This window comes from Fundulus heteroclitus, chromosome 20 (assembly GCF_011125445.2).
Source record: "Fundulus heteroclitus isolate FHET01 chromosome 20, MU-UCD_Fhet_4.1, whole genome shotgun sequence".
NCBI lineage: Eukaryota > Metazoa > Chordata > Actinopteri > Cyprinodontiformes > Fundulidae > Fundulus > Fundulus heteroclitus.
Genome location: NC_046380.1, coordinates 6,385,872 through 6,406,370, shown reverse-complemented (window position 1 = coordinate 6,406,370; position 20,499 = coordinate 6,385,872).

The following is a 20,499-nucleotide window of genomic DNA, read 5'->3' as shown; positions in this document are numbered from 1 at the left end:
ATTGTCCTTAGGTGTGAGTGTGTGAATGGTTGTTTGTCCTGTTTGTCTCTGTGTTGCCCTGTGACAGACTGGCGACCTGTCCAGGGTGAACCCCGCCTCTTGCCCGGTGAACGCTGGAGATAGGCACCAGCACCCCGCGACCCCATGAGGGATAAAGCGGATCAGAAAATGGATGGATGGATATATATATATATATATATATATATATATATATATATATATATATATATATATATATATATATATATATATATTCCACAGATTTTCTTGCCTCTTCATTCTGATTGGTCCTCCTAATTCAACCCGACCCCTTGTATACAAGTAGGCCCAGAACCAGACTCAGTAACCAGCTGCTCGTATGACTTATGATCTTCAATTAGTTTACTTAAGGTGGATCTCTCAAATGAAACGTAGATATGGTGAACATGCCTTCTAAAGTAGAACCAATATATTCATGTACATTGATTGAATATTATTTAATATCTAATTTGTGTCAAATAAGAGAAGACAAGTTTATTTATTCTTTTATTTACACTTTTTTGTAAGAAGACCATCCAAAGTGCTGAATCACACTTATAGTCAATTTCTTTGTTCTGATAAAAGTATAGTATTGAAGTAATTAGTTCAATCATTTATTTTACAGATGGCTGGAGAAATGTACATTGTGGCTCTGTAAAGAACTTCATTTGCTCCATGGATCCATATGGCTGTTAGAAGCTCCATATCTGCAGTCTTCAGATGGCCCAGTGAGACGCCTGCTTGGTTACATTCTGATAAAAATTGTAAATGCAACAAAATTGATTTCATTGAATATTGTTAAAATACTGGATTGAATAATATTTTTTTTCTGCCAAACTGCTGGGGATGATGAAATATGATGACTTGTTTTGAATAAACTCAACTGAAATTAGCAAATGTGATCGCTTATTTTTCCTCCTGGTTCAACATTATTGTATATCTGTATAAAGTCTCACTACAAGAGGCGAAAGGAAGGCTGTGAAACCCAGAAGGTCAGAAAATAAAAAAGCTAAAGAGTTTCTTGTGGGATACTCTTGTGGGTCTGATTAGCCTTGAATGGCTTTTCATCAGGTGAGGATTTCTATTAGGAACAGCTGAAATGTCTTAATAACCCGTGGTGCACTACTGACTGTCCCTTATATAACTCTTAATCCCAGATGCAGATGAAGGGCAGGGTGTGAAAAAGAAGTTCAAAACCCAAACCTAAGAACCACCTGAGAAATAAAAATTGATGAATGAAATGTGGGATAAAACAACAGTAGTTTACTTTTTCATTCAACTGCCTGTTCCTCGAATAACCATAAGAAACTGCTAAATAGACACACACATTATCCATTCATTGAATGTTGAAGGTCAAGGAAACACAGTTTCATATTTGTTTTTATTGCAACCTGTCTGCTTTGATGCCAGACACAACCCTGGCATCAAAGCAAAGGTTTTGTACAAGAAACACAAGTTAGACGAACGTATGCAAAATAAAAGATGTGTACACTGTAAATAAATGATTAAAGTTTAATTTTCAAGGTTAACATGTGTACATATACAGAAGATTTCATCACATTACAGCCGGTAATTTCATCACTTCCTACAATTTAAAACTGTTATTACACTTTTACACGATGTTGGGTAATCAGATAAGATAGAAAATAAAATCTGACTGTTTCTAAATGCTATAAGTAGCTAGAGTTTGTCCTTTGCAGAATCAGACTCCTGAGCAAGGTGCTGTTCCCACAGAACCACACTGCTGATCTGTTGCTCAAACTTAAAATAAGAGGCCCAACTTTACCTTTAGATTGGTGACATCGTCCCTGAGATAAAATGACAGTGAGCCAAGATCTACACTCAACAAAAATATAAACACTTTTGGTTTTGCTCCCATTTTTTTATGAGATGAGCTCAAAGATCTAAAAGTTTTTCCACAAACACAATATCTACCATAAGCCGTCTCCAAAGGCGTTTCAGAGAATTTCGCAGTACATTCAACCAGCGTCACAACCACAGACCACGTGTAACCACACCAGCCCAGGATCTCCACATCCAGCATGTTCACCTCCAAGTTCATCTGAGACCAGCCACTCGGACAGCTGCTGAAACAATCCGTTTACATAACCAAAGAATTTCTGCACAAACTGTCAGAAACCGTCTCAGGAAAGCTCATCTGCATGCTTGTCGTCCTCATCTGGGTCTCCACCTGACTCCAGTTCGTCATCGTAACCGACTTGAGTGGGTAAATGCTCACATTCGCTGGCGTCCCGCACGTTGGAGAGGTGTTCTCTTCACGGATGAATCCCGGTTTACACTGGTGTCCTCCAGCAGCCTAAGTCTATAGCAACAAAATTATAGAGATAGTTCAGCGCAAGCTAAGCCACTCTAACTAGAAGCTTTGTCAAAAAGGAAAGTTTTAGGCTTAGTCTTAAAAGTAGACAGCGTGTCTGCCTCACGGTCCAAATCTGGGAGTTGGTTCCACAGGAGAGGAGCCTGATAGCTAGAGGATATTCTTGCCTCAAAGCAATGGTACTAAAAACTGTTCCACCCTGCAGTAGGCAACTACTAGATTAATTTATCTATTGTTTTTGTACATATAATCAGAAACTTTAAAAGGCTGAACACCTTCATGGTTCATAGTAGTTGAAAAGACTGATCCATTTTCAGGGTTTCCTGTGTTCACCAGTTTTAGACATTAACATGCATAATGACTGAGTTAAGTTTTAAATAAAACCAGCAAATTAACACTGACGGACACTAAAACCAAGCACAGACTAACATTTTGTTCACAATAAAAACTGATTTGAATCAATAGCTTTAAACAATATTACCCTTTGGTTGTTATGACACCTAAAATTCATAAAATGAACATATACTGCACAATGGGCCTAATACGGAGTTAAAACTCTTATCAAAAAATTGCTATTTTCCACCTGGAAACAGTTTTTTAGGCCTTATGACATGAAACACTGTTTGACATCAATTCATCTGGTAAACTAAATTCGAACATCAATTCAAAGCTCAGTTCATAAACTTAGTTCTATATACACAATCTGACCCTTTTAATTTGTCAATCAATCAACTTGTATCCAAGCCCAACGAACGCACGGTAATTGTGTCTTCACTGACATCTCAAGTCATGTTGATATGAACTGCTGCATCCTTTAATTTTCACTAGTTCAGATCTCTCCCATAGTGTGTTTACTGGTTCTTGGAAAGAAAAAAAAATTAACCAGGTGGCTACAGCTCATCCAAAATGCTACTGGCAGAGTCCTGACCAACAGCAGGAACATGGATCACCACCTGAATGACCACAGATTACTCCCCATGTGCCACTCAGTGTCGGCAGCACACTGCTCCCTTAAGGGACGGATTAAACACAGAGACAAATTTCCCCTCTGTGGGATGTTACGTCCCAAGGCTTTCCTCTGGGTCGCTAACATGTTTGTGTTTCAGAGCTCCTAACTGGTGCTGATTGGACCTGGAGTCAGCTGGCCAGTGTCTCCAGAAGAGTTTAGGTTGCAACTCTTCCTGGAAAACACACAGACTCTGTTTCCCCTTCTTCTTGCTCTCTCTGGAGCCCCTTCTTTTCCCTGCTTATTTTCCTCCAGCCACACATATATTTTTTTCTTTTGATTCTTGTTAAATAAGCCTAATTTTGTGTTATCCCATCATGCGATGCTTCCCTTTATTTGTAGTGGTCCAGACCATAACAAATTGGGGGCTGGTTCAAGTTGTAGTTTTGCTCATTTTTTTCTTTTTTTCTTGTCAGCAAGATATCATTTTTGTCAACATTGTTTATCGATGTAGTTGGGAAACACAGTTGCGTTTTGTTTCAAAAGTTCTTTTTTTTTTTCCTTTTTCTCTGGCTTGGTGTAAGTTGTTTGCTCTCAACTGCATTTGAAGAACCCAGTGGTGAGCAGAGATAAGCAGTAATGCATTGAAATAAACACATTACTGTAATCTAATTACTTTTTTTAAGTAACAAGTAAAGCAAGGGATGTCTGTTGTGAATACAGTAATTACATTAGTGTTATTTTTACAGAAACAGACTGCATTAATATGTTACTAAACCAGGATTATGTTTGTGATAGAGTTTCTCATACTGATTACATATGAGCGGTGCGACGTCAGTAACAAGTATCAGGATCGACAGATATGGAGCGAGAGTGAGCAGAAGCATGTGGCGTTTAATAGTGATGGCCAAAAAAACCTCATGAAGCAATGAAGCTTTCCAGCTCACTGCTTTGCCTAAAGGTTCAATTTCTTAATGCTTCATTCATTGCTCACTGGTGACATCTGCTGCTGCACAGACACTGTAACAGCCTTCATATTTCAAAGACAAGAAAATGGCAGTGTGTGCAATACTGTCACAATGAAGTTGTTGTTGTTTTTTGTCAAACCCATGTGTCATTACCTTTTAGTTCTTAAAATAATTTATACCCAAAATAATGCTGCTAATATGTTGATTGTCTGTGGCAATTTTTTTTTTTTTTGTTTATTTCATGGACTTTCTGGGACTTCTGCTTGAGATCTTTTATAGTTAGCTGCATACAATACGTCACTCTACCAACAGCATTACATTGTCAAAAACCTTTGTTGTAGCACATAAGAAGCTAACGCCAAGAGTCAGTCATACAATTACATCAAGGGGACATTCTTTTGAGAACACTGTTTTGCCGATTTTATGATAAAAACAACTGAATGCAGTATGGTCGATTTAAAACCTTCTCTAAAGTCGTTTTGTATTTCAAGTCAACATGTTCAGTCAGTCTTCCAGACTGAATCAATTTGGTACCTATCCTGGATCTCTACCAGACGCCTTTCTCTTGCTCTTTACTATATTGATTATGTTGGCTAAAATGCCTCCCCTTCCAAAGCTAAATGTTTTATCTTTTTGTCAACTTATTTTTAATCTATTTACTGTATTTTCTTTAACACTTTCTTTTAAATTTGTTGACCGTATAGATTTTTAATTGATCTTCCCACCTGGAAAATTCCTGGATCAGTGTGTGCTTCAATGCTTGTTTGTCTCTCTTGTTGTGTCTCTGCTCTGTCTTCTCTAACCCCCAGTCGGTCGAGGCAGATGACCGTTCACACTGAACCTGCTTCTGCTGGAGGTTTTTCCTTCCCCTTAAGGGGGAGTTTTTATTTCCACTGTCGCTTGAGGGATTGCTGCAAAGCCATCAACAATGCAGACGACTCTCCTTGTAGCTCTACGCTGTTTCAGGAGGAGTGAATGCTGCTTGTCAGGACTTTGATGCAATCAACTGGTTCCCTTAGGTCATTTTTTAACCAATTTGTATAATCTGATTGAATTTGACTTTGTTAAGTACCTTGAGATGACATTTCTCATGAACTGGAGCTATATAAATAAAATTGAATTGAATTGAACTGAATAGTAGTAGTAGTAGTAGTAGTAGTAGTAGTAGTAGTGTAAAACATTTAGATGTGTGGGGGACTAAAACCTGCTAGCATCATGTTGGACTGTTTTTATGTCCATGCATTATCACACATGATCACAAATGGACACACACACACACACACACACATACACACACACACACACACGCACACACACACACACACACACACACACACACACACACACACACACACACACACACACACACACACACATTCTGCATAAGCAGGCATCAGAATAAAAGCTTGTAAAAACAGTACACATACATTAAGGATGTGACAGGAGTTAATGTTCCAAAAAAAATAAAAAAAAGCTCATGTTTAAAGAGACATTGACACAGGTTTTTCATCACACTGCCATAAATGGCAAGATAGGAAACAGTATGACAGCAGTTTTACCTTTTTTTTTCAATTATTTGGCAAAAGATTTGGAGTTCCCTCAAATATATACGCCTGTTCCCTTTTTTAAGTATGAAGTTTTGACAAATCATTGTGTGCATCCTCTAATTGGACAGTAATAACCGTCAACCATAATGAAAGATGATCCCAACTGCTGTGCGCCTGTGTAATCATCAGATTTAAGACGTGTTGCTGCAGCTCTCAGAGCAGTTCAGAGAGGGAACATAACAAACAAGCAACAACAGGAGGTTGGTGGGTAATTGCATGTTTATGGTTAATATAAAAGCTCAGCATGATGCAAATGTGTGGGAATGTCTTTCATTGCCTAAACCAAGGCTGTTTTGTCACACAATTGGTAACTTTTTTGTCTGTTTATATGTGTATTCATATGTTTTTGCTCATTTTACTAGTAAAGTGAGGATTTTGATGTAAAATGAGTACCTTTTGTTGGTCCTCACTTTTTTCGGGACTAGGGTGGGTTTAAGACTAAGGTATTGATTAGGTTTAGGTTTAGGTTAAGGTTAGGTATATATTGGTAAAGCTTAGGGTTAATTTAGGGTCAGGCCATAGAAAAGCTTGAAAATGAATGGAAATCAGTGGAACTCAAGTGCTGTGTAATTTACCATATTTAATTATGAATATTATTAATAATTATAGTTTGATACTTTACTTAATTTTTTTAGTCTAAGTTAATCGACATTTGAAAAAGGTTTCCAAATTCTTGAGATTAAGGGCTAACAGACTTTAATGATTAGAACTAGCAATTGAGCTTATATATTAACAAATATTAACCTTATTTATTTAGCACAAAGATGAATGTTTAACCAGTAGTGAAACTGGGTTAGGTCAGACACTAGGAAATGTTAATGACCTTAATCTTTAATTGACATTGGAGTCACTTCTCATCAACAACAAGGAAAGGAAAAATGTCTCTATGTATATTTGTGTTGTTAACTCAAAATATTTGACCACTGATATTAAAACCATAGACGACCATGATTAAACTATTTAAAATGTATTAAACCAATAATTCCACGTTACAGAAATTTTTCTGTTTAATACTAATACTATTTGAACACACTAATTACTGAATAAAACAACACAACGTAAAAGAGGAAAATTAAACTATAAAATAAACAACAAAGGATGAAACTGGGACATAGCAGTCTTTTGGTAATTTCCTATCTTAAATAAGCCTCACTCAATTAAGCATTGAATAATCACTATCAAAACAGCAGTATATCTGATGTAAACAGCATTGAAATTGATCTAGCTAATACTTGGAGTGATTTGATAGTTCTTCAAAACACTCTGCACCTCCTTTTGCCATTCGCAAAAGAAGTTGTCCTGGTTTGTCCCCATTTTCCTGCTTATTCCTACGAAGTAAAAACCTGGACTCACTCATTTGCATAATGAATTATTAAATTGCTTCCACATTTCGTCTTTTAACTCATAATACTTTGTGCAAAAAGCATTTTTCTTTACCAGACAAAAATAAATTCTGGTATAGATCCTTAAAACCCACATAAAAAGCATTCTTAAAATAGTCCAACATATTAAGAAACAGTGTAACTGTGACTTCACTGTAAATATTACTGTACTTTAACTTCAACTATAAATTTAATTTATTTAAGTCACAACATTTAATGTTAACTATATGATCAAATATTCCCATTGCTTCTATTGGCAACACTGCGCTTCATCAGTTATGAGAAGACTCACACATCTAACAGATCATATTCAATTGAATTTCCAGATGCATGTCATCTCAAGGCACTTTACAAAGTCAAATTCAATCAGATTATAAAGATTGGGTCAGATTATACAGATCCTATAAAATGTCCTATATAAGGGAACCAGTTGATTGCATCAAAGTCCCGACAAGCAGCATTCACTCCTGGGGAAGCGTAGAGCCACAGGGAGAGTCGTCTGCATTGTACATGGCTTTGCAGCAATCCCTCATACTGAGCAAGCATGAAGCGACAGTGGGAAGAAAAACTCCCCATTAACAGGGAGGAGAACCTCCAGCAGAACCAGAACCAGGCTCAGTGTGAACGGTCATCTGCCTCGACCGACTGGGGGTTAGAGAAGACAGAGCAGAGACACAATAAGAGAGACAAAAGAGCACAGAAGCACACATTGATCCAGTAATCTGTTCTACATTAGATGGTAATAGCAGGTGATCTGTCTTCCCTGAATGATCAATAGTAAGTGAGCAATAATACAAACGCTGCAACATTTCCTACCTAACAACAAGTTTTTTTGACCTTACGGCATCCCTAAACATTTTTCCATTTGTCAGTCAGTATTAGTTAGTTCCCTTTCCGTCTAAAGCAGTACTACAGTAGTATGTTTTCATTGTAAAGGTGTATCTCAGATTAACATGATTGGGGCTCTTCCTGAAAGGAGCATGTTCTCCTATGTGAACCTTCCAGGTAGACATGAATGTAGCTTAGAAGCCTGTCCTATCAGAGGTTCTGCATAGGAAGGCCAGTGTTTGACAGCTTGCACACAAACATCATGAAAGCTGCTTTGTTTGTGTACCTTTTTGTTGTGATTCATGTTTGTGTGTGACAAGGGCAAACTGGGACTGGTTTCATGTAAAATCCAATTCTATGTAAACTGCATGAGCATTTTCATGCAGGAATGACAAGTTCTGAAGCCTGTTAAAAAAAGTCAGGGTATGGTGTTCGCTTCAAGGCCACGTGGGCACCTGAAGGTTTGTGAAAAGGTTTCTGTGAGAGAACAATCTGTTTTTTGAATCCATTTGTTTGTCTCATGAACCATAATATATTAGTTTTCCTGATGATTTTACAGAACTGATTTTTTTTCTGTCACATTTTTCTTGGTTATACATGTGCCCTGTCTACTCTGGCACATTCCTGTACTTAATAATATAGCTTGTTCTTCTAAAGATAACACTTTCTTTTTAAATCAGCTTTCTTAATGTGACACATTAATCAGACAGGGAACTGCCATGCCAACAACTTTCTTTGAAAAACTTCAAATTCAGTATATGTAAAATTCCAATAAATCAGCTTTGACAGCGTTTCTTTAAATCACATGGCAACAGCTTCAGAGTTGCTACAATGTCTAATGATAGATTTTGTGCTTCTATTTTCTTAGCGAACAAAATCACTTCTTCTGTCGTTTTTTTTTTGTAGCTCAGAGTGTTTGTTTTGGTTTCAAGATCTAGCAACATTAGCTGCTATAAGGCAAAGGTGGGATGCTAAAGATAAAATCTATGGGGCCAGTCAGAGAAGTTGGGTAAAAGCATCCTTTGATGATTGCCATGAATTGAACACTACAGTGGCAGTAGTATCTAATTTTTGTACAATCTTCAAACAGAACAAGCTTGAAAATGGAGACATAGCCAGTCTCCAAGTGGAAAAGGCTTTAGCACTGTGAGGGGAACTGTTTTCTGCAGTGCTCAGATAGTTAAATAAAACCTGTGTTTTTCTGTAGAAATTCATGGGTGCCCCTATACTCTTAGATTCCAACTACCCAAACATTGTTATACTGACAGTTTATAGTAAAAAAAAAAAATACAACAGCAAGTGCGGGGGCAATCACTTTCTTTCAGCTCTACCTCCAGTCTAACCTATCTAGAGAAACCCTCAATAACTAAAACCGTTTTGTTTACATACTACCTAAACAGAAACATCCCCTTATTACAAATCGTAAGAAAAAGACAACAAATCATTGCTTAAGTTAAAAGTTTTACATTTAAAGTGGTAAAATCCAAATCACATTTTGATATTCTAGCTGCTGTGATGTAGCATATTTCTTCACCGACAAATCTGAAACACGTGCCTACTGTTGAATTGTGTTTGCTGTATTTCAGGCCTTTTGTTTCTCTGGAAAGCCTTGTCAGTCCTGAGCACTGTAGCCAAATGTGATATACTTTAATAATCTCCAAACAGCGCAGCGTAGGTGCATCAAAAGGATTAATGTTACACCAAATATGTCAATGCGCACAGCTTGGAAGGGTGGAAAATGCAGTGAGTAGGAGGATAAATTATGAGCTTGTGCTCCTGTGGATTTGAGGTTTACAGAGTCTTATTTCAACCAAAACAAGAGATTAATATAAAGGGGCTCCAGAATATGCTAGCAAACATACATAGTTTGTTGGTAAGAAACACCACATGAACTCTTTGATGCTAGAGCCCTTAACTGGAGTCTTAAATGATGTGTTTTGGTTCTCTGAAATGGAAAATAGACGTTTAACTGTGATTACAAATGTTTAGCCGCTTAAGACATACTTTATTTCCAGTAAATCCATTAGTTTTTCAGTCTCTTCAGATTTTGTCAAATCTATATAAGATTTAGTTCAAACTTCCTCAGTTACACTGAGATGTGTGTTTTCAGAACCAATTAAGAACCATCGTCTACCAACACACTCTCACTTACTTTGCTTTTGCTAACTTCTTATTTTTTACCTGTTGAATGGTAGCTTAGGAAGGATGGTACATGTTTGAACTTTAGTGGTGTAGTTTGTACTGTAGTTTTCATTCTAATTCTTCACAAATAAAAACTACACTGAAAAAAAGAGATGTTGGAGTCAGATGTTGTCTGGCAAGGGCCTGGAAAATCTTTATGGTGGCTGGGAAACAAGTTAATTCATTACTGTCCACTTATCGTGTTATAGTTAGGACCAGGTTACCAATAGTTCGTGGAAAAAAGTGATAGCAAATTGAATTTTTTTTAGGTTTTACAAGCACCCCATCTCTGTTCAGAGTGCTACACATGCTAAAACATACATGACATCCCAAAGAGTGGAGTCTATGGGTCAGACTCTGGTCCCTCCTTTGTAGAGATGAAAGACTACTGCCCCAGGCTAATGGTGATCCCGGCTGGTCAGTTTGTACTGTTCTTCAGATAAATGCTAACGTCAACAACTTTATCATCTGAGGCTCAGAGCCTGCATCCCAGTAAGCATCTATTAATTTAGTTTAATTTACATCAGTCTTTTATCTCTGAAACGGTATTTATATAACTGCGAGTATTTATATCCTCCTTACTTTCACAGGACAAAGTTAACAATTCAGCAACAATACACAAGAAAACTATTATCGTAATACTCTTGATTGTTTCTTTTGTTACAGACATTAACAAACTTTTAATTAAATGAATCTTTGATCTAAACATGAACTTTATCTTTTTACATCAACACTAAAGAGTTTTATTTATTAAGACAGGCTTTCAATTCTTAATACTTATCAATTGTGGTTCATCTAGCTGTTTTTTGGTTGTATTTTCTCTGCGTGTGTGGTTTTGTTGTTATATACTGATTTTATTAGGCACTTTTGTCACCAGTATTGTCCATGTAGAAAGGGCTATGCTAATAAATGATTTATTATTTGTAAGACAGACAAGTAGGCATATTCGTATTGCTTATTTTTTTGGAATATCTTTCCTTTTTGGGAAAAATGCCTTCTACCAGGGAGAACGTTATTTTGTATGTAACATTTTTTGTGTAATTTACCCCTCTTATCACGGTAAAAAAAAAGTAAATAAACACCTAAAAATATTTTTATTAGATATAGATGTATTTCAAAATTATTTCTGACAGGATCAACCAAGTTTTCAGAGTTAATCATTCTGCAAACCGAATCTGTTCTAATTGAAATGAATCCTGTAGTTTTGATTTGTTCTCATGTAGTCAAAGCAGAAGCTAATTCAAAGTCAGTCTATGATGAATGAAAGACAGAGGGAGGAGATGAAACCTTGAGAAAGCACAGAAAGCTTCTCTGTGTGTGCTTCAAAAGATTGATACTGTAACTGACTGTTTTACAATAGTTTGTTTTATTATCAGCAGTCTGTGAAGATAAAGTCCTCCCCAAGGGCTTCTTTGCTGCAGATATGTTGGTATTTTAATCTTCAAATAATCAAAGCATGATGGTAAAATTACTGAATTATGCTGTACATAGTGAGTGATTTAATCTCATGATTCTAAATACTGTCTCTGGTTTTTGTTTTTGTTTTTTGTGGTACATCAGTAATACTCCTTATATGTCCATTGACATCTACTGTATCGTTCTTAATAACCATCTGAACAAAAAAAAATACATCTGTGTGTTTACATTTGTATGCAGGAATGTGTGGGCAGCATTAGTGGAGACAGAACAGATTTGGGTTTCCTCTCATCTGATAAAAGGCTTCATTGCAGTAGTAAGAGACACTGTTAGGCCTCCATAATGTCTGCTGCCCCTCAGGGGACAGACACAGGTCATCTACAAGAAGCCAGGCAAATACATACAAAAACATTGGAGCTTCTGGCCTGTCCTGATTCCAGACATCCTCATCCCATCCACTCATGTGTCCAAAGTATCATCTTGAGCAGTTGGCCGAGTTGTCCATCTGCCACAACATTTGGAGCTCAGCCTGTGTTTGAACCAAATTTGTCCAGTGCCTGATTTGGTCACACACACACACACACACACACACACACACACACACACACACACACACATATATATATATATATATATATATATATATATATATATATATATATATATATATATATATATATACATATATATACATACAGTATTTATATGTTCACAATAGGGCTTTTGACTGATCCATACTTTTTCTAATCCACCATGAACTTTACAGGGTATATTGCTTAGTGCATTATCCTAAGCAATATACAGAAGACACATGTCTAGGATTTCCTCTTAAAGGGGAAATCCTAGACATGTGTCTTCTGTATATCGCTTAGGAGAATGCAGGAAGTTCATATTAAGCCAATTTGGTTTTGCACTCCGACTCTCACCTGCTTGTTCTGAAAGCCCACACCGGACCAGATCAACTTATGCTACGTGTATGTTAAAGTTATCTAAAGTTTGAAAGTGATTCATGGATGCAGGTGTTTTGGGAGGCGATGATCTGAAATTAACTTAATTCTCGATTTCAATTTATGTAAAATAATTTAGTAATCACTGATCTTTTTATGAAAAATGTTTGGTTCCTTATTAAAAAAACTGAACTTACTCAGTAAATATGACACAATACATTACCAGAAATAGGGATAAGAGACAAAAAAGAACTACAGAACGTCAATAGAAACTATGTGAAAGTGAATAAAGCCATCCCGGAATAAGATTAAAATACCCATGTTACAAAACACTTGGTCTTCTTTATTTAGTCGTTTGTAGGCTGCTGCTTTGTCACTCATGACTTAAAAATGCTCCATAGTTTGACAACCAATTAGGGTGCAGACTATTGTTCTCCAATCAGACAATTCAAATGGTTGTCGCTTCAAATGCAAAGCTGCTTGTGAAGCTTTGTTTGAGCAGCACCGGCTTCAGGTGGTTTGAGATTTATTTAGCATTAGCTGTTTCTTTTCTACTGGCTATGATGTTGATGTTATTTCTTTCAGATGCATTTCATCAAAATGTCTGTACATTTTTAGAGGTGAATACCCTTTCAGTGCTGCTCTCTCTTTCTGTGAAGCCATGGTAAGTTTTGGAAGCTCCTGCGCTATTTATTGTTTCGGAAATTCATTCCAACATTTGCATAGATACACAATAACAATAGCCTCAGCAATGATTTTAAATATGCTTTTTTTTAGAAATGTGCTATATTAAGTCTCAAAGAATACAAATGCTGTAAAAAAACTGCAGTTTTTAGCTCCATTAAAACACAGTAAACACAACATAATTATATACCATGACAGAGACTAATATAATTTTGTATGACTAATTTTTCTTTCCTTTCACATTCTGTTTGCCTTAGACTGACGTAAGTCCTGACTGCAGACAGAGATAAAGAGTAAAAAAAAAAACTGATACGTTTTTGTCATTGAGAGGTTACACTGTCCTGGTAGATAGGACAAGACAAAGAGAAAGACAGAATGTGAATGCATGTGTGTGTGTGTGTATGTGTGTAAGTATAGGTTTTATTGGGTGTCTCAGTGATGTCCTTTAATATTCAGACAAAAGCAGTCTAAGCAAAGTCACCTCCTCATGAGCTCTCAGACGGGCCCTGTGCGTGTTTGTGTGCACGCCCGTAGCCTTTCCGTTCTTCCGTAGGAGTGTGTGCTGAATGCCAGACATCTGCTGTGGAACATCTGAAGCTGCGGTGGGAGTTCCGGGAAATGTGCAATCAGAGTTAACTGGAAAACGTAATCAGGACCAAGAACACGTTTTAGCAAATAGTAAAAAAACAACAGTTCACAGCTGCTTCCTCAAATATTGACTTTCTCAAATCTTTTTTTGGGACTCTGCATCTTTAGAGGGGAAATCTTTATGTGGAAACTAGTCTTGTGAGTTTAATTTTCACCATGCAAGTACTCAGATGATTTGCTACAGAAATACGACCTCCCCGACAAGCAACCACAAACGTTTATGGCCTGGGCTCCTGTGTCTCAATTTAGATCTTTGAAATGAGTTTATCCATATTTAATGATCACCCTAACAAAGCTTTCACCTTGCATTTGCTGGATTTCCACTTTCCTCACCTGCCTCTAAAAACACACTTCTACTGATAAAAAAAACACAAAAGATATTTTATTTCTCTCCAAAACATTAAAGTGGTGTTAGATTATATTAAAGGTAATTTTTTATGAAACGTCTATATGAGTACATTGCAAGTTTGTGTGTCCTGCTTTTGTACATAGGGCAACCTGGGGAAAAAGTCCATATCTCCAGGCTAAAATGTATAAAGAGTCCCCTCTGAGTTTGTTGAAATGCCAGCTAGAGTGATGTGTCCTAGGCTCAGATAAAGGGGCCCTAAAGGCAACAGACCCGATGACAATGATCCATTACCATGCCACAAGGCCTGTTTCTGCAGCCACCACCATGCCCCATCCACCAGCAGGCTGATAGAATCAGATAGCGACGCTTGAAACACATTCCCTGCATGTCATCCTTCTCTTGTTTACCCACGCCAGATTTGGTCGAGTACCTGGCTCATACACATATACACAGATCCTTCACCAGCTCTCATCCATTATTTAACATTTAATAATCTCACTGAGCTCTGGTGGGTACAGAACATCCTCCGTTGTGGGGATGATTACATTTATTATAACATTATAACAAGATCAACACTTATTTGGGCTGTTGTGCAACAATAGATTTGGGTTGTCTATAAATAACTATTGATAAGTGACAAAGGCAATTATTAACAAAGGTAGTGATTTTGATTGGAATTACTAAGTCTGGCACCACTAGATTATTAGGAAATAATAGCCAAAGATCTCTCAGTCTGTCAATAATTGTTTTCTGATTACCTGCCTGGTGAAGTGGGGTATTATAGCAACCCAGTCTCACTGAAAAACATGTAATATACACATTGGTCCACAGGGGGAAACATAGCCTTGTCACAATTTGTCTCCTCAATATGTGGCAGGCTTACATTTTATCTGGCTTGCAACCAGGTAATGTGATTGAAGTCACCCATGGAAAAGTAAACATTTAAGCAAACCAACTATTTCCATATGCATTTTGATTACATTTCTAGCGAGAAGTATGTAAATTATTTACATAATATTTCTTCAGGGGAGGTAGATAACCTTTCCTTTATTAGTTTCGCCCCAGATTTTCTCAGAAAGTGAGGAGGAAGTGACATTTCCTACCTACGTCACCGAGTGTCACTGAGATTATGGTACATATGAAAACAACATTTAAGCAAAACATCTGCAGTTGTATGCATTTTAATGACATCTCTAGCTAAAAGTATGCATAATATATTATAAGCTTCATTCAGGGAAGGTAGACAACCTTTCCTTTATTACTTTCGCCGAAGATTTCAGTGTGTCTCAGAAAGACGTGCAGCAGTCAAGTTGCTAGGCAGTTGGAAAGGACGCCGGAAGGTATGCCGACGTGCGCAGACTTACGCGTTCATAAAAATCAATATTTAGGAAAAAACATTGCAGTATATGCATTTCGATAACATCTTTAGTCAAATGTATGCATAATGTATTTCGCATATTCATTCAGGGGAGGTAGACAATCTTTCATTTATTAGTTTTGCCAAAGGCTTCAGTGTCACGTATTCAACCGCGTGTAGATACGGACCAAAAGCATGGTGCATTCCATTTACTCTGTATCCATTTGCCGTATTTATTGAGGGAAATTCCATATTTAAAGATATAAGTCTATACATTTTAATTCAATTAATAGCGATATTGTAATATTCTAGGTTCTGTTTTGGTTTGTTTACTCTCCTGCCTTAGGTTCTCTGGCTGCTTTGAGTTTTGTCTTGTCTACGTTCCTGTTTGCTTGTTTACAGTTAGTTTATCCTGTTTTGGTCATCCGTGTTAGTCTTGGCTTTATCTTCTGTTTTAGTTTTATACTTCGGGATTGTTTTGTTTCTTATAAGGTCTGGTGTAGTTTGTTTCTGTCCACTTGTCCTCTCAGCTTTTAAGGTTTGGTTTCTGATCTGTTCTTGTTTTGAGCCTCAGCACTGATGTCTGGTCTAATTACTTACTCTGCACACCTGCCTAACTCCACCCCTGCTGCAATCACCTCTCACCAGTTTAACCTGCCTCCACCTCCATATATACTGTTGAGACCAGACATCAGTGCCAGGTCGTCTTGTTGGTCTTGTCATGTTTTTGGGTGAGTCAATCCTGATCTGATGTTTGTTTTTGGAATTTTGACCAAGTTTTTCCCTTCCAGAGTTATTTTGTCATGTTACCAGTCAGTTTCTGTTCCTATGAAGTTTCTGATGTTTTTTATTAGTCTCTTTGATTATTCAGTCCTTTTTGCATTGCTCTGCCTTTGTGTTAAATAAATCCCTTTTTAAGAACCTCTGCTGGTCTGGCTGAATCTTGGGTCCACTGCGCGTGATTCATTACAGATATATATATATATATATATATATATATATATATATATATATATATATATATATATATATATATATATATATATATATATATATATATATCATACAAGTGAGAGTTGACTGTGGAATATTTAGGAGTGAGGAAACTTTACAGAATCAGAAAATCAGAATCAGAAAAAAATCAGAATCAAGTTTATTGCCAAGTAGGTTTGCACTTACAAGGAATTTGACAGGTGGCCTTTTCTAACAAAACCCCACTGATGTTTTTAGACTGAGACAGTCTGCATGCCTGGTGCTTGGTTTTATACCCATTTGGACATGAAAACTGTTAGAACATCTGATTTCATTACATCTCGCAATATATGTCCAGTTTTTTAATATGGCCAGATTGTAAACCCATTTGTATGAGACACCTAGACTCTCATATTACCCTTTCCCCTTGACCTTTAAGGGTGAGCTTTTAACAGTTTTTAACAATGCACATCAGATATATTCCAAAATCATCATTTACCCATACTAAGCCTGGATCTATTTCATTCCTGCCAGGAGAGCCTTGCGTCATCAATTTTTCCCCAAGTTTCCCCAAGTCCCTCACCTAGCTTAAGGTAAGGGACTTACCTAGCTCCTCAGGGTGATCGCGGCCATGTTGAAAGTCTACGGGGAAAGTGGTGAAGCTACAATGAACGGCTAACCGCTAACCTAACCGGAAAACACTAGAAGTGTGCACGCGCAGCCAGCAAGCGGAAACTCTATAGGAACAAGCACGGAGACTGGCGTTATGTGAGAGCATCAGAATGATTGACATGGTGATACCCCTGCAACTTGAGGGACAGAGGGGAATGAAAGCAGGAACAAAACGAAAACCTCTTTATGATGAGATGACAGAAGACAAAGTGTTCGAGTGACATCATAGACAACAGTCTTCTGCAATTGTTCGATAAACACTTTGCAGATTTTTTAGGCCAAAATGCAGTGGATAAGTATGCACACTTCTCTCTGTGTAAACATAGAACTTGTTTGGGTCACTATGTAATGAATGGGGTCATCTGTAAATGTGTAAGTTTGTGTTCCATGTTCTTAAAGACTGCGGTATCTGATGATCTACCCAAAGACAAAGTTCAGATGTCATTGTGCTTCAGGCTACCTCTGCTCCATCCCAGATAAATAAAACAAGCGGCAAGAATTACAGGTGTGGACTTGGTTGCACATATCAATCTAAAGATTCACCTGCACGGTAAAGGTATAAAAAATTAACAACTTACCGCCCCTTAAAATTTTTCCAGTAGGTCTGGCGAGTGATACAGGGCAGAAGACCAGATATAAAGTTACTCTGCAGATGTGTGAGTGTGTGATTCTACCTGTGGGAGGCAGGAAAATGGTCAGAGGTCTTACCCTTCCACCTTTATAAAATCCCAGCTGGAAAGTGAGATGAATTCTTGAAATCTTATGCCATCTGCTATAATATCACCTTACTCCTTGTGGTTTGCTGCATCATACAATAATCTCTAACTCCCTATTTTCTTTGTTTTAGTTTTGCTGCGGGCCCTAAAACAAAAATTCTGTCAATATATTAAGATGGAAATCACAATAAAGACCTTAAACTGTTACAAAAATTTTACTTTTGAGTATGTTTTTTTTCGGTCTTTATTTACTCAATACATTTGCTTTTGCACACTCATTATCCACATTGCTACTGACAGCTGGAGCCATCTTTATAAAAAAAACATAAATTACTATGTAATTAACTATGTTATTCTCCTAAAATGGCCTTTTATTGAGATTGATACACAATTTGTGACTGGAGTTGCTTTAAGATGGTAAAAATTGACTTTGGTTTGTGCCTTGCTCTGGCTGGTTGTTAGCTTGCTGGGAATGTACAAACCTCTTTCTTTCTATCTAAGCTGAGCACGTTATCTACTGCAGATAAAACAAAAACTATTCATAACCTCTCCAAAAAACCTTTTTACATTTCTTTTTTTTTTTAATTATCTCTTCATACCATCATTTTTTTTCACAGTTTAGTTCTCTATATTAATCTAGATGCAGCATTTATTAATAAAAAAAACGTTATATGTTAAAACAACTTTATTGAGGTATTTGTCTGCCCATTACTGCTTTCAAAGGCATGCCTCTTAGATTCTAATCATATTTGGCATTTTTCTGGTTTTAATTTCAAAGTCTACCAAATCTTATCAGCTTCACTTTCAAAACCACATAATATTTCAGTCACCTTCATCCTGTGGTTTAAGTCAGACTTAGTGCTTGGGTTTCTCTGCTTTCTGGTTATGTAATACGGAATAGTGCATCCTCTCCCCCACATGGGGGTGTGTGCTGTCAGTCAGCTCTGCATGATTGCTGAAGGAGGGGAATGTCCTTAAACTGTTCATCATCTGCAAAATATACAGAAGCACCACAAATCACTCTTTCGAAGATACAGCTCATAAGTTTGCCTGTCAGCGCAATTAAAAGCCTATGGTTGGCTAGCTGCATTTAGCTCAGCTAAATTACCTACTAATATTGCCTTGTCAGACTTCCAAAGCACAAAGTGATAAGGTAAAACTGTGTTCACAGCAATTTCACTCCTTGCCGTCTTAAATTTAGTTGGTTGTCTGTATTTTATTTACAACTCTCACTGCAGCTTACATCAATTCAAAATCACTTCATTTTAAATGGACAGTGTTTTATCTAGTGCTACCGATACATTTTGTTGCAATGCTTGACATTAATTCACTATTTAAACTTCAAAATACCCATAACTGACAACAATTTAAACATGTTTTGCAAAAAACTAAGTACACCCTGCAGTTTAACAGCTTGCTGCAGCATCATTAGCAGCAATGGGTTTCTGTGGAGGACTTTTAGCCAACTCTTCTTGACAACAGTTCTTCACTTCATTATTTACAGTCACTTTTTCTGTTCAACCCTTCTAAGGCCTAGTTCATACTTCCCATTGCTCTCTGCTGTCTGCTCAGCAGCAAATCCTGTGTGAAAAAAAATCCTCATCTTTAAGAGGCCACTAGGGTCTGCTCTCGGCAAGTGTCTGTGTGCTGTCCTGACTCTAGGCTCCAACAGTGGCAGTGGTATACCCATTCAAAAGGTGGTTCCAAATACCGAGCCTATAAGGACACTGGCGAGACAGAAAAACAACAAGAACGGTTGTTTTTAATACTGTGGAAAGATCCATTTGGATTAATTATCTTTCAGAAACAAGAAGGACACAAAACTATATTGGTTTGCTGGTGAGAAATTACTTTCACAGGCTTAATTGGTTAGGATTAAAAGCAAGAGCATCAAACTGCCAATTATATATTGAGAATCATCAAATTAGCAAAACTGTCAAAATCATGAATGTTTACATCAATACAACAACTATGCAGATTTTTGATGTAACTTTAAATAATAGCTGCAATTAGAACATTTTAATTAAAGCCCTTTTTTAACTTGTTTATCTGAAAATAAATAAATGATAAACTTGAATACCCTTTCATTATGAAGTTTTGTTTCATGAACTTTTCGAAAAAAGGACAACTTAAAAGTTTTGATACATATATACTATATCATTTTTGTGATGTTTAAATAACCACTGTCTCCCATTTTATTGTTTTGTTGATGGGGGTAGGGAGTATATAAAGAAAATGCTGCAAAAAGAGGACAGATAGTTTTCTTTCATTGGATGCTAATATTTGTCAAAAACCTTGTGAGGACAAAAGCACATCATTTCCAAACTATGACTGAAAAACTTATTTCTGATCATTTCATTATCATTCTGTGGAAATGCAATGCAAATATTTCAAGGGAAAAAAGAAAACTGAAAAATTCTGCATTTGTTACTATACCTATATTTTTAAATTAAACAATATAGGTATAAATATA